The 14361-nt window shown below is 41.9% G+C and overlaps 1 protein-coding gene across 2 annotated transcripts in view; it reads right to left on the reverse strand.

The window, feature by feature from the left end:
* ccdc142 (coiled-coil domain containing 142) overlaps nt 1-1090 on the reverse strand; it is a 59640-nt gene extending 58550 nt beyond the window's left edge. The window contains exon 1 of one of the 2 annotated variants that reach the window (XM_034034541.3): nt 830-1085. The gene's annotated coding sequence lies outside the window, so the exon portion shown is untranslated. Of the gene's footprint in view, nt 1-829 lie in introns of both variants that reach the window. The other variant, XM_059034368.1, reaches the window with a different exon arrangement.
* Nucleotides 1091-14361: the final 13271 nt, after the last annotated feature.

Consider the following 14361-nt stretch of genomic DNA (forward strand, 5'->3'; position numbering starts at 1 on the left):
CAAAACCCCCTTACTTTTCTTCTTTTGACAGCCAGCCTACCTGTGAAATTATTATTATTATTATTATTATTAATGGTGCCACTTTTTACTATGTAAAAACGTATGTGACAAATAAAAACCGGCTCCTCCATATACCCCCAAGGTTATCTTAAACTAGTGCTAAAGAATATTCTAACCAAATTTAATCACTAACGGTTAAGTGGTTCTCAAGATAAGTGATTTTGCAGCCTGGGCTAAATTACCCCGAACGGGTTAGGTTTTAAACGATGTGTTTAAAACATGCATTGTTTTATAGTGCACATATAAGACAGCACTGTACAGACAGTCCCCCGATTCTACTGTAACTGCTCTGGGGTGGGGGGGCTACTTCAGGACCACAGTTATTCGTAAAACTGTTTGACGACGTGGAACTGCATGGTGAACTGAATAGGCTGATGATGATATACAATGAAATGTCTTAACCGACACGTTTACAAACTGAACAGCCAATACTATTTGTACTACTTTAGTATAAACATTGAATATGGTTAAGACAACGCCGCTTTATTCGTAAACATAAAATAAGTAGGTATCACATTTTAGTTTGAATACAGTATTTTTACCAACATTTGGTTGACGGTATATCATTTCTCTATGTATGTACACGGCTTATTTTCTTCTAAAGCTTTTTTTACAGCGTTATCCTAGTATACTGTCAACATGACTACGATTTCATTATTCATGGAAACAGAATGCCAAAATAACTTGTATCGGGTTGCTATGGGAAGCCCGCTTTTACAATGTATCTCTGAACGTAAAGCACTTCGATAACAATATAAATATACAGTACCTTAAAATATTTCTAAGAACCTCTGGTTCTTCATCTGCTCGCATTCCATAACTACTAACTTACACGTAATGCTGAAATGCTTACAAAAATCAAAACAACGCCATCCATTTTAACAAAGTCAAACAACCCGGAGAGGGGTCGAATCCCTAGGCAAAGAAGGCGCCAATCAATTGGAAGTCTGTATCATAGCAACCACAACTTCCAGACCAACGCAATCCCTCATTGGCGGAACTGCTCGACATAATGTGTTACGTGACAATGCACCGTGCTGCTCAGCAGTCTAGTATTGTTGTTGACTGTTTACACAAGAGACAGTCACAAGAATCTCATAATTAAATGGTGGATGCAGTTACCCTTATGGAAAAAACATATATTTTTAATATATGGTAGAAAAGTATTAGCCTTATATTTTTCGTATTGGTCCCTTTTTTATATGTATTTAAAATATATGGGATATATTTAAAATATATTTTATATTTATTTTATATGGATTACAGACTAATGAAAATATATGGTGCACCATATATTTTCATCATATAAAATAAATATATGGATTACGGACTAAAATATATTTTAAATATATCGCATATATAAAAAAAAAAAGGATCATACTTTTCTACCATATATTAAAAATATATGTGTTTTCCATAAGGGTACAAAAAAAAGTACAAGTAAAATTTTGCAATACTATGCTAATGTTTACCTCCTTTTTGAAGAATATCTTTAAACAAATCCAGTGATACAGTGTTGACATCATGGCCTTACCAATTTCCTAAGAATGGGAAAATGCTTTATTAAAAGTCGTCTTTCACCAATGAACTGGAGCATATATCGGTTTTATTAATGGTTCAATTACACACTGGCAATATAGTTATCACATTGAGGTTTTCATCTTGACTGTCATGTGTATATCAAACTAGGCTGGCTCTCTTAACACATCGTAGGCTTTTTCATAGGTACTGTTTTGTTTTTAAGGTTCTTAAAGGTTTGGTACCTCCTTATCTGAATGCTCTAGTGCAAATGAATAACTGGCTATAGTTTATGTTCTCAGGATTGTGTTAGTTTGGCAGTCCTAAGGGTTCACAAAAGTTTGAGAGAACTATCTTTCACCTATGAAGATGGACTTTGACAATGTCTCCTTTTCTGGCTAGAAAGATCGCATTTGGGAATTGCTTAGAGCCTCTTGCCATTGTTTTTCCTTTAGTCCACATTAACATTTATGTTGCTCTTTTTTGCTACTCAGTTTTAACCACACATTGTGTGGCTTGTAATTATTGTGTTGCTTATAATTGTTTTATTGTCTAACAGGAGCCCCTTGTAAACAAGGCCTCGGTCTCAATGGGTAAATATTCTGTATAAATCAATCAATAAATAAATAAATAAATAAATGCCAGATAATGGAGGATTTGAAATGCCTGAGCAGTTTTCTGAAAAGATTGTTACACTTAATGTGGTATGCATTTAAAACGTTGAACACCGTTTACTGCACCTGCCCAGGGATGCGCAAATGATTTTAGCTCAGAAAACAAGGAAACGCCTATCTGATGGCCCTTAAAGTTCTTTTTAATATATATTTTTTCACAATTCAGCAAATGTATGTGACTTTAACTGATGAGCAACAAATTGGGTTAACTAAAATTGTAAACATATACGATTTTGTGGGTGAACTACAGTTTGTCTTGTTTCGTAGTGATTTTTGCAGTCGTCAATCACAACATTGACAGCATACCATTTTCTGGCGGTACATGGGTCAAACTGTGGGACATTCTGATGATGTAACAGTCCATATGCGGTTGGGACAGCCCCAATTTCCTAGCAAATGTCCCGCGCGTCCTGATGCATAGGAAGAAAATCCCGATATTGATCCTTGGAAATTCTCGGATTAAAAAAAAAATATATACTATTACTACAGACTACATGCTGTTTGCAAAAAATAGGTTTAAGGAGTCTCCTCATCGGAAAAAAACAAACAAACAAACAAAAATACTGCTCACACTTATCGTTGTATAGCCCCATACTTTTAAAACCTATTGCACTTAAAATACACATCTCTTATGATAATAATTTAAAAAGTTATACTGACACCTTTTAAAATGAGCTCTCCAGTCATACAAGGCCCTAATTCAGGGCACATTGACTGGGAAGTGTTGGGATTGCCTACTGCACAAAAATCACTGTTATGTTTTTAATAAAACTGATTATTACAAACATTAATTTCTGTCAAATATAGATGTGATAACTATATTTGACACATTCACACTTAGAAAAAAAAGGTCTACAATGTATTTATTACATCATTAACCCTTTATTTTTAAGGTTTTTTTATTATACTTATTTCCCTGGGGAATAATTCAGTCTCACTTTTTATGAAGGGATGGAAATTCAGATGGGTAATTCAAACTACTCTCACTCTGACATGAAGGGATGATCGGATCTTCTTCAGATTGGCTTCGGGTAAAGTGAATTTTCTGCACCTCGATGGGATCATTCGCAAGACAACCCCATGCCGAACACGACAAGATTGCGGATATCTAAGATTTCCATTACACGAGAGTAGATGTTAAAACTTCATGCTGATTTGAACTTGGCTCTCGCCAAGATAAGCACCAACTAAGACGTAGCTTTACAGTAAACTAATGTGATCCATATGTGTCTCCATCCATTTACGTTTCCTTCCATATGATGATGTAGATATCCTTCTGTCTGGTGTTAATGGCTGAAGTGTAATGCTGGCTCCAGGGATCAGCTTATTTTGCCTCCCTGGCGCATCAGCACACACAACGGCTGCAATGCTGGCTCCGGGGATCAACCAAAGTGCAGCCTCCCCAGCGCATCAGCATGACAACCGTCTGGATTGAGCTAAGTAGGGTACATCTCTGGGGTTTTCAAGTGGGCACCTTCCATCCTCAGTGTTTCGTCGACTAGCCCACGACACATCAAGAGGGCTCGACGGTGATTCTGGCGTCCCAGCATCACCCCCCTCCGTCCCCCACTCAACTCAGCCCAGCTTACTTACCTGTACATCAGCGTTTATTTCTTTCTTTCTATTGTGCTTGAGATCCCCAGCCAGAATCTTTCCGTCTCAACCACAGCCAGTTGCTGCTCCTCTCTGCTGCTTCAGATAAGTTCTTCACGGTGCGACGCAACTCTTGGCCACTGAATCCGACGTCTCTGAGAAACCGGGTTGTAGAGTGTGCCACAAATCCTCGACAACCCACTTCCACTGGGTAAACCCGAACTCTCCATCCTCGCTGTTCCGCTTCAGTGGCTAGTTGAGCATACCGCAGTTTCTTCCTCTCATACGCCTCATCTACAGCATCCTCCCATGGCACTGTTAACTCTACCAGGTGAACAAGGCGTGCTGATCCAGACCACAAGACAATATCTGGTCGAAGGTTAGTGGTGGCAATCTCAGGTGGAAAAATAAGCCGTTGACCAACATCTGCCAGCATTTTCCAGTCTCTAGCAGCTTCCAGTTGTCCTGGGCGAGGATTGGTTTTAACACCTTTTCTTGGTGGTTGCTCTCCTGGGCGGAGGAATGTTGTCTTTTGTGTGTAATGTTTTGATGGAACAGGTGACAACTTATTGGTCATGTTACGCTTGTCTTCCAATGCTAAGGCCAAACATCGCAGCACCTGGTCATGGCGCCAAGTAAACCGTCCTTGGCTAAGAGCCACCTTACATCCTGTCAAAATGTGCCTTAATGTTGCAGGTGATGAACACAAAGGACATGAGGGATCCTCTCCTACCCAGAGGTTTAGGTTCTGTGGCGATGGGAGAACATCATATGTTGACCTGATGAGGAAACTGATCCTGCTCTGTTCCATTGACCATAGGTCTTGCCAGCCAATCTTGCGTTGTTCCACACTCTCCCATCTCATCCATTCTCCCTGCTTGGCCTGGGAAATGGCCTTTATACACCTCATCCTCTCCTCCTGCTTTTGCACCTCGTTGACTACCAGCTTCCTCCTTTGAGCTGCGGCTGCCTTGTGCCATGTAGGAGGAGCTGAACTGAAACCAAGACCCCCTCTTCCATGCTGAACTTGCCCCATGATATCACCAATTCGAAGGGCAGCCTTTGCATCTTCCACAGCTTTCTTTGCCGCCCACTTTCTTCCAGTTTTCAACACAGGTGCTGCCTCCCTTACGCATTTGTCGCGTGACTCTACTAATGTCATTTCCAGTCTGACCTTGGCACACTTAAACTCCTCGGTTAGAGCGGAGACTGGTAGCTGCAGTATTCCTTTACCATAAAGTCCTACTCTGCTGAGGCAGCGTGGAACTCCCAACCATTGTAAAAATGTAATTTGATATGACCCCCTGCTGATGCTAACATATACACTGACCTATTTTCACATACCACGTGGTTAAAGATTGTTTTAATTGTAAGCACTGTAAAATGTGCAATTAACAAGGTTCATATAAAAGAAACACAATGGCTTTGACTGTTATTGTGCAAATTGGAGATTATTGATTATTTTGTTAACGTTAATTATATTAGATTGCACAATATTGTAACGTCCTGAGACGGCTTGCAGACTCCGCGAGGAAGAAGCATCCCAGCAGTGGGGTGAGACCCTGGGGAGCTCCACTATTGGTGAAGGGGTAATCGGACAATGGGGAACCAGCCAACCCAGTTCAACTGGGGGCAGGGCCTACCAGGTGATAAAGGGGGCTCTGCGCTGTCGCGAGGTTAGAGGGTATAAAATCAATTGTTAATGGGCATTGTCGGCTCTGAGCTTGCCTGAGGAAGCCACGGACAGTTTCCGTGGAGTTGAAGGACGCGAGGGAAGGATAGTAATGGTACCTGACCAGCTGATAACAGTGAGAGGTAGCGAGGCTGCAGTGAAGTGGCTTAGCGAGAGGGAGACGAAGGGGAGCGAGACCGGAGGCTAGAGAGGGATTGGAGGAGGCGGAGAGGAGCTGGCTCCAGTCTTGTGTGTGTTCTTAAAATCCTCCCCCTGGCCACTTTATATCGGTTTCTACCAGCCCTGAAATTCATTCTTGTCCCCTCACTTGATACCATCACCTTACTAGAACTAAAAACGCTACATTGTCGGAACATCGCAAAAAGCTGCATCGTTTATGTAGTCTTTGTCGAATATTTTTTCTTTACATGTGCTTAAAATGCATATTGACAAGCCACAATCCTTCTGGGAGAATGTCCTTTGAACAGATGAGTCAAAACTGGAGCTTTTTGGCAAGTCACATCAGCTCTATGTTCACAGACGAAAAAATGAAACTTTCAAAGAAAAGAACACCATACCTACAGTGAAACATGGAGGAGGCTCGGTTATGTTTTGGGGCTGCTTTGCTGCGCCTGGCACAGGATGCCTTGAATCTGTGCAGGGCACAATGAAATCTCAAGACTATCAAGGCATTCTGGAGCGAAACGTACTGCCCAGTGTCAGAAAACTCTGTCTCAGTCGCAGGTCATGGGTCCTCCAACAGGATAATGACCCAAAACACACAGCTAAAAGCACCCAAAAATGGATAAGAAAACAAAACATTGGACTATTCTGAAGTGGCCTTCTATGAGTCCTGATCTGAATCCTATCGAACATCTATGGAAAGAGCTGAAACTTGCAGTCTGGAGAAGGCACCCATCAAACCTGAGACAGCTGGAGCAGTTTGCTCAGGAAGAGTGGGCCAAACTACCTGCTAACAGGTGCAGAAGTCTCATTGAGAGCTACAGAAAACGTTTGATTGCAGTGATTGCCTCTAAAGGTTGTGCAACAAAATATTAGGTTAGCGGTCCCATCATTTTTGTCCATGCCATTTTCATTTGTTTTCTTATTTACAATATTATGTTGAATAAAAAATCAAAAGCAAAGTTTGATTTCTATTAATTATGGAATAAATAATGGTGGATGCCAATTACTTTTGTCAGTTTCAAGTTATTTCAGAGAAAATTGTGCATTCTTCGTTTTTTGTGGAGGGGTACCAACAAATTTGAGCACGTCTGTACATATCTTCAAATGCACCATTAAATGCATTTATTTTTTAAGAGTCGCCAATTATGTTTTGCATTTTCGTCCATCCCCAATTTTTTTATGGCCAATCATTGTGTTTTACTGAGCTGTAGAATCTCAGGACAGATTGTACCAATTTTAATATTATATCATGGTTTATTGCGAAGGCTGGTAATGCTTTGAAGCGACAATCCAGAATTGTAAACTTGGTTGCTTTTCTGCAAAGGAGAATCCGCCCCTAACCAATACGTCATCAGCAAGCGCATAAAAGCTCTGTGTGTTATTCTCTCATGTCGCTTCTTTATGTTTCGGCTGCTCAGTCAAGCGATGGGAGGCCGAAACAGGAGTTATTATTTTTTATTTCTTAGCAGACGCCCTTATCCAGGGCGACTTACAATTGTTACAAGATATCACATTATTTTTAATGAATTACATTCTTTTTTACACATTATTTTTACATACAATTACCCATTTATTCAGTTGTGTTTTTACTGGAGCAATCTAGGTAAAGTACCTTGCTCAAGGGTACAGCAGCAGTGTCATCCACCAGGGATTGAACCCTCAACCCTCCAGTCAAGAGTCCACAGCCCTAACCACTACTCCACACTGCTGCCCTAAGTTGAGTGCTTAGAGCCTGGAGGAAGGGCTGCCCTCAGCCACGGATGCCCTGAGGTTTCCCCCTAAAAATTAAAATATATGTCAGTAGGGGCTTTTTCCTTACCTGAGTGCTGAGCGGTTTGTATTTAGTTCTGCGGGGTGAGTGATCGGGTTGGACAGGCTGGGCTCTCTCCCCCAGCACAGTCATGTTCTGGGGGACGGGCCGTGTCTCAGCTGCTGATTTTCATTCATTTCAATATTTGGGGGATAGGTGGCAGGGCGCCACTGTGGAGCGTGTTTATTATTTATTATTATTCATTCATGGTATGGCAACCTCGTCTTTTTGAGGGGAGATGGCCACAGCCACTTCCTATCTGCAGCACTGGGATGCATGTAACTGTTCATGTTTTTCCAGCCGGCCTCGCGCAGGTAGCCGTCAGGCACCCACGGGGACGAGGCCTCCAGCCAAATTTATCTTTCACTCGGGCCCTGAGCGCTCTTCACAGTTCATAAATCATCTGCAATTGCAACCATCATCATTCATTCATTCATTCATTGCCATTCATTCATAGCGGATTCTCTGTGCTGAAATGCTATATCAATTGAAACATAACACTGACATGGTCGATTCGCATGGGAGTAAAAAGACAGGATGCCTGAGTTTGAAATTTTACACAAGGTCCCGATGTCCTGTAAAATAACTTATGAGAAAATTATCTGGGATAAAAAGAAGTGGACGATTTGCACAGGACTAAATTTCACGATGTCTGTAAAAATTTCGAAACCACCTGTTTATGTGGTGATTTTTAGCCCCATGCGAATGGGCTATAGGTTGCACATTGTTAGTGGTACAATTGGTGGTCCCTGAGGAAACACTGGTACTTGAGATGAAAAGGTTGAAAACCACTGGTTTAAAGGCAGTAGGACAAATGACAAAATCACTGATTTTTTTGTTCTTTTTTCCTTTTCTCGTAATGGTAGTTTTAGCTGAGGCCATAATTTCTGTATTAATCTTTGACTTCGACGTGTCATCGCATGTGTGTTTGAACAGTACATGCACACGCGTTGTCCAGTCAAAGGGGTCGAAGGCCGATTCTGGGGTAAAAATTACAGGACTGCCCAATCAGAACTAGATACGTGTTTAACTGAAGTGTGCTTAGACGGGCAGCGAAGAAAACAGCTCACGGGTCAGAGCTTACATTGGTTCGGACAGAGGTTTAATTACAGTGTCGTAGGTAGCTGACATTTTTTTCTCTCCCACATCGTTGAATAATGCATTTCTGGGGTGGGGGCGGGGGTTCAACCCCCCCCCCCCCCCCCCCCCCATCTACCACTGGCTGATTACTCACACCTGTTTTTCTCCCAATTTATAAACTGTGGTACTGCTTGACCTCTCGAAAAATACATGGGGTCTCATCAGCATTTCCGATCTGTCCAAGCTGGTACTGTTTGTTAGAAACGTTGACTTTGTAAAAACTTTGCTTCGAATGACGCTTGTCTAATGACGCTTCTTGAGAAATGGCTGCCTTTATGTCATGGATGATTCGAGATTGGGCAGTAACGTTTTGGTTCGTCTATTCATGGCAGTCAGTCACGTCTTTTATTGGCGATTTTAATACACGCACCACTATACTGTACACAAATTTAATACCCAGGCTATTTATGAGAATTTAAAAAATGGTTAAAAAAGTGCATCTTAAATTTGAAGGAATACATACTTCATACTTGCCAACATTTGGAAACTGTTCAGCGGGACACTCGTCCCCGGGGGTGGGGTGGGGTGTTATACACATCATACACATGGGAGGGGTCATACGCAAAAAACACTCATATATCATATAATAATAGACGTATCCCCTCAACTCAACACCACACGACCAGCATGACAGTAAACAGACACAATGAAGCGTTCTTACCTTTGTATCAGCAGATGTGTCAGCCGCACCAAGAGCACAGCTTGTGGTTTTCACTAACTCTACTGTGCAGGATAAATGAATTTTTTCTATGTGTAAATATCGGGACTTTCTTCCTATGCATAGGGACTGTTGGCATGTACGGGAATACAGTATTTGGCAGTGACGGTATTTGGCATTTTAGATGCCAAATACTGTCTCCAGGACAACAGAGTGCCATTGCAAATTACATTACAACTAAAGTAACAATGTGCAATATATTGTATAACCGTACTGACTGGATATATAATTTGTTTTACATTCTTTGCTTTGGAAGATCGGGGAACATTGTACTGATGGTGCATTTACTACTGTAGCGGAGCAGAATAGTATCTCTATTAACCATCTATGTGTGTAATCATGCGCTGAGGATGTAAAAATAGTTCTCACTGACACCTTTTAGAAATATACATTTATTTACTTACCTTCTAAAGTAAACTTGCCTGCATACCTCCTTAAACTTCTTTGAAGGTTTCTACAAGAATCTTTTGGGTATTTCCCCTCCGATAAACGTACACATCTTCCAGAGAACGTGGTTCTTGTGTTGACCTTTCCATCATTACATTTCAATGCAAAACCATTGAAATTAGACCGTTTTTAGCAGATAAGATTCAAAGATGGCACAAAACTAGGCATGCGCAAATGAATTTGTATGCACGCTGACTACAAATGACTCTCTTCTTCCGAAAACTGTATTTGAGAAGGGACAAGGGACTCGCATTATCAGTACTTCTTACGAAGTCAGTCAAGTCAGTCGAATGAAATCCAGCGACAGGAAGCAAACCACAGTTCACAGGATATCAGCACCCCTGTCATAGACGTGAGGAGGACTTGCATGGACACAGTTAGTGATGAACCTAATGATCTTTGTGAACCCAGTCAGACAAACCAGTATAAGAGAGAAAAGAACCTCAACGGGCACAAGCCTGGAGTTAAATGGCCAAGAGCTTGTGAGAAAATGGCATGGGACACAGTAAACACAGATCTCTGCTTTGCATTGGAAAGATTAAGTGGAACAGTTGAAAAGAAGCTGGATAAATTTGGGGAGATCATCTACGCATATGGAAGCGAGAGGTCTGGAGTTGAAAAAAGGAAGGAAAAAGTACAAACTATTCCTGGAAAGTCTAGACCGCAGCAGGTGATTGAACGCTTAGTTAGAGAAAGGAGACAGCTGAGGAAGCAACGGAGAAGAGCAGAACAAAGTCAGAAGGAGGGACTCAATCTCTTACAAATGGTCATAAAAGATAAGCTTGCAACATTGCGCAAAGCTGAAAGCCTACGGAAACGCTACAAAAAGAAGGAGCGTGCGAGAACTAACTTTTATAAAGACCCATTCAAATTTGTAAAGAAGTTATTCACCAGTGAGAAGAATGGCACACTAAAAGCATCTAAGTTTGAGCTGGAGAGATATCTGGAGGAAACACATACAGATTAAAAAAGGCAGGAGCCTATGTCAATTCCCTCAGACATCCCACCTATCAATCCACCACAATACCAAAATGGAGGACTGTGCACCTAAGTGGAAAGAAGTAGAGCAAGCTGTGAAAAAAGCAAGGGCTTCATCATCTCCAGGGCCTAATGGAGTTCCGTACAGAGTGTACAAGAGTGCTTCAGGAGTTCTACGAATTCTGTGGAAATTGATGAAAGTGGCATGGGAAAAACAGGTTGTACCAAGAGCACGGCGCCGAGCAGGTGGAGTCTTTATACCTAAAGAAAAAGATTCTACAAGCATCAGTCAGTTTTGTCCCATTTCCCTATTAAACGTAGAAGGCAAGATTTTCTTCAGCATTATTGCTCAGAGATTGTCAACTTACCTATTAAAGAGCTGCTTCATTGACACTTCAATACAAAAAGCGGGCATTCCAGGTTTCCACATCAATGTGATCTGGCAACAAATTCAATCAGCTAAAAAGGAGAGGAAGGAGTTCCATGTGACATTCCTGGATTTGGCTAATGCATTTGGTTCAGTGCCACATGAACTTCTTTGGGCAGCATTTTATTTTTTCAGTGTACCGATGACAATAACAAATTTAGTGAAAGCCTACTTTGGAGATTTGCAATTCAGTTTTTCAACTTCAGAATTCAGCACTACATGGCAATGCCTAAAAGTTGGAATAATGGCAAGATGCACCATTTCTCCACTGGCTTTTACCATGGCAATGGAAGTAATCATTAGGGCATCAAAATGAGTAGTAGGAGGAGAGCGCTTGGTTTCTGGAATGCGACTACCACCAATTCGAGCATACATGGATGACATGACAACCATGACTACAACAGTAGCCTGCACTAATCGGTTATTGGGCAAATTAACCAATAACACTGAATGGGCACGAATGCAATTCAAGCCCACTAAATCAAGGACCATCTCTATAATTAAAGGTAAACTAGTAGATAAAACATTCTTCATTAATGGTGAGGCAATACCAACAGTGTCTGAGAAGCCAGTGAAGGGTCTTGGGAGATGGTACGACGGGGATCTAAAGGACACAGTTTGTGTGGGAGAAGTTAGACAACAAGCAGTGGAAGGGTTGAAGAGCATAGACAGCAGCGCTTTACCAAGCAAACTAAAACTCTGGTGCTTTCAGTTTGGACTACTGCCGGCGTTGCTGTGGCCACTTACTGTGTACGGGGTTTCTTTGACAACAGTAGAGAAGCTGGAAGCTTTAATCAGTTCATACATCAGGAAATGGTTGGGAGTTCCTCGCTGCCTCAGTAGAGTGGGACTTTATGGTAAAGGAATACTGCAGCTACCAGTCTCTGCTCTAACCGAGGAGTTTAAGTGCGCCAAGGTCAGACTGGACATGACATTAGTAGAGTCACGCGACAAATGCGTAAGGGAGGCAGCACCTGTGTTGAAAACTGGAAGAAAGTGGGCGGCAAAGAAAGCTGTGGAGGATGCAAAGGCTGCCCTTCGAATTGGTGATATCATGGTGCAAGTTCAGCATGGAAGAGGGGGTCTTGGTCTCAGTTCAGCTCCTCCTACATGGCACAAGGCAGCCGCAGCTCAACAGAGGAAGCTGGTAGTCAACGAGGTGCAAAAGCAGGAGAGGATGAGGTGTATAAAGGCCATTTCCCAGGCCAAGCAGGGAGAATGGATGAGATGGGAGAATGTGGAACAACGCAAGATTGGCTGGCAAGACCTATGGTCAATGGAACAGAGCAGGATCAGTTTCCTCATCAGGTCAACATATGATGTTCTCCCATCACCACAGAACCTAAACCTCTGGGTAGGAGAGGATCCCTCATGTCCTTTGTGTTCATCACCTGCAACATTAAGGCACATTTTGACAGGATGTACAGTGCCTTGCGAAAGTATTCGTCCCCCTTGAACTTTGCGACCTTTTGCCACATTTCAGGCTTCAAACATAAAGATATGAAACTGTAATTTTTTGTGAAGAATCAACAACAAGTGGGACACAATCATGAAGTGGAACGAAATTTATTGGATATTTCAAACTTTTTTAACAAATAAAAAACTGAAAAATTGGGCGTGCAAAATTATTCAGCCCCCTTAAGTTAATACTTTGTAGCGCCACCTTTTGCTGCGATTACAGCTGTAAGTCGCTTGGGGTATGTCTCTATCAGTTTTGCACATCGAGAGACTGAACTTTTTGCCCATTCCTCCTTGCAAAACAGCTCGAGCTCAGTGAGGTTGGATGGAGAGCATTTGTGAACAGCAGTTTTCAGTTCTTTCCACAGATTCTCGATTGGATTCAGGTCTGGACTTTGACTTGGCCATTCTAACACCTGGATATGTTTATTTGTGAACCATTCCATTGTAGATTTTGCTTTATGTTTTGGATCATTGTCTTGTTGGAAGACAAATCTCCGTCCCAGTCTCAGGTCTTTTGCAGACTCCATCAGGTTTTCTTCCAGAATGGTCCTGTATTTGGCTCCATCCATCTTCCCATCAATTTTAACCACCTTCCCTGTCCCTGCTGAAGAAAAGCAGGCCCAAACCATGATGCTGCCACCACCATGTTTGACAGTGGAGATGGTGTGTTCAGGGTGATGAGCTGTGTTGCTTTTACGCCAAACATAACGTTTTGCATTATTGCCAAAAAGTTAGATTTTGGTTTCATCTGACCAGAGCACCTTCTTCCATATGTTTGGGGTGTCTCCCAGGTGGCTTGTGGCAAACTGTAAACGACACTTTTTATGGATATCTTTAAGAAATGGCTTTCTTCTTGCCACTCTTCCATAAAGGCCAGATTTGTGCAGTATACGACTGATTGTTGTCCTATGGACAGAGTCTCCCACCTCAGCTGTAGATCTCTGCAGTTCATCCAGAGTGAGCATGGGCCTCTTGGCTGCATCTCTGATCAGTCTTCTCCTTGTATGAGCTGAAAGTTTAGAGGGACGGCCAGGTCTTGGTAGATTTGCAGTGGTCTGATACTCCTTCCATTTCAATATTATCGCTTGCACAGTGCTCCTTGGGATGTTTAAAGCTTGGGAAATCTTTTTGTATCCAAATCCGGCTTTAAACTTCTCCACAACAGTATCTCGGACCTGCCTGGTGTGTTCCTTGTTCTTCATGATGCTCTGTGCGCTTTAAACGGACCTCTGAGACTATCACAGTGCAGGTGCATTTATACGGAGACTTGATTACACACAGGTGGATTCTATTTATCATCATTAGTCATTTAGGTCAACATTGGATCATTCAGAGATCCTCACTGAACTTCTGGAGAGAGTTTGCTGCACTGAAAGTAAAGGGGCTGAATAATTTTGCACGCCCAATTTTTCAGTTTTTTATTTGTTAAAAAAGTTTGAAATATCCAATAAATTTCGTTCCACTTCATGATTGTGTCCCACTTGTTGTTGATTCTTCACAAAAAATTACAGTTTCATATCTTTATGTTTGAAGCCTGAAATGTGGCAAAAGGTCGCAAAGTTCAAGGGGGCCGAATACTTTCGCAAGGCACTGTAAGGTGGCTCTTAGCCAAGGATGGTTTACTTGGTGCCATGACCAGGTGCTGCGATGTTTGGCCTTAGCATTGGAAGACAAGCG

This window comes from Acipenser ruthenus, chromosome 1, assembly GCF_902713425.1.
Source record: "Acipenser ruthenus chromosome 1, fAciRut3.2 maternal haplotype, whole genome shotgun sequence".
In the NCBI taxonomy this organism is placed as follows: Eukaryota; Metazoa; Chordata; class Actinopteri; order Acipenseriformes; family Acipenseridae; genus Acipenser; species Acipenser ruthenus.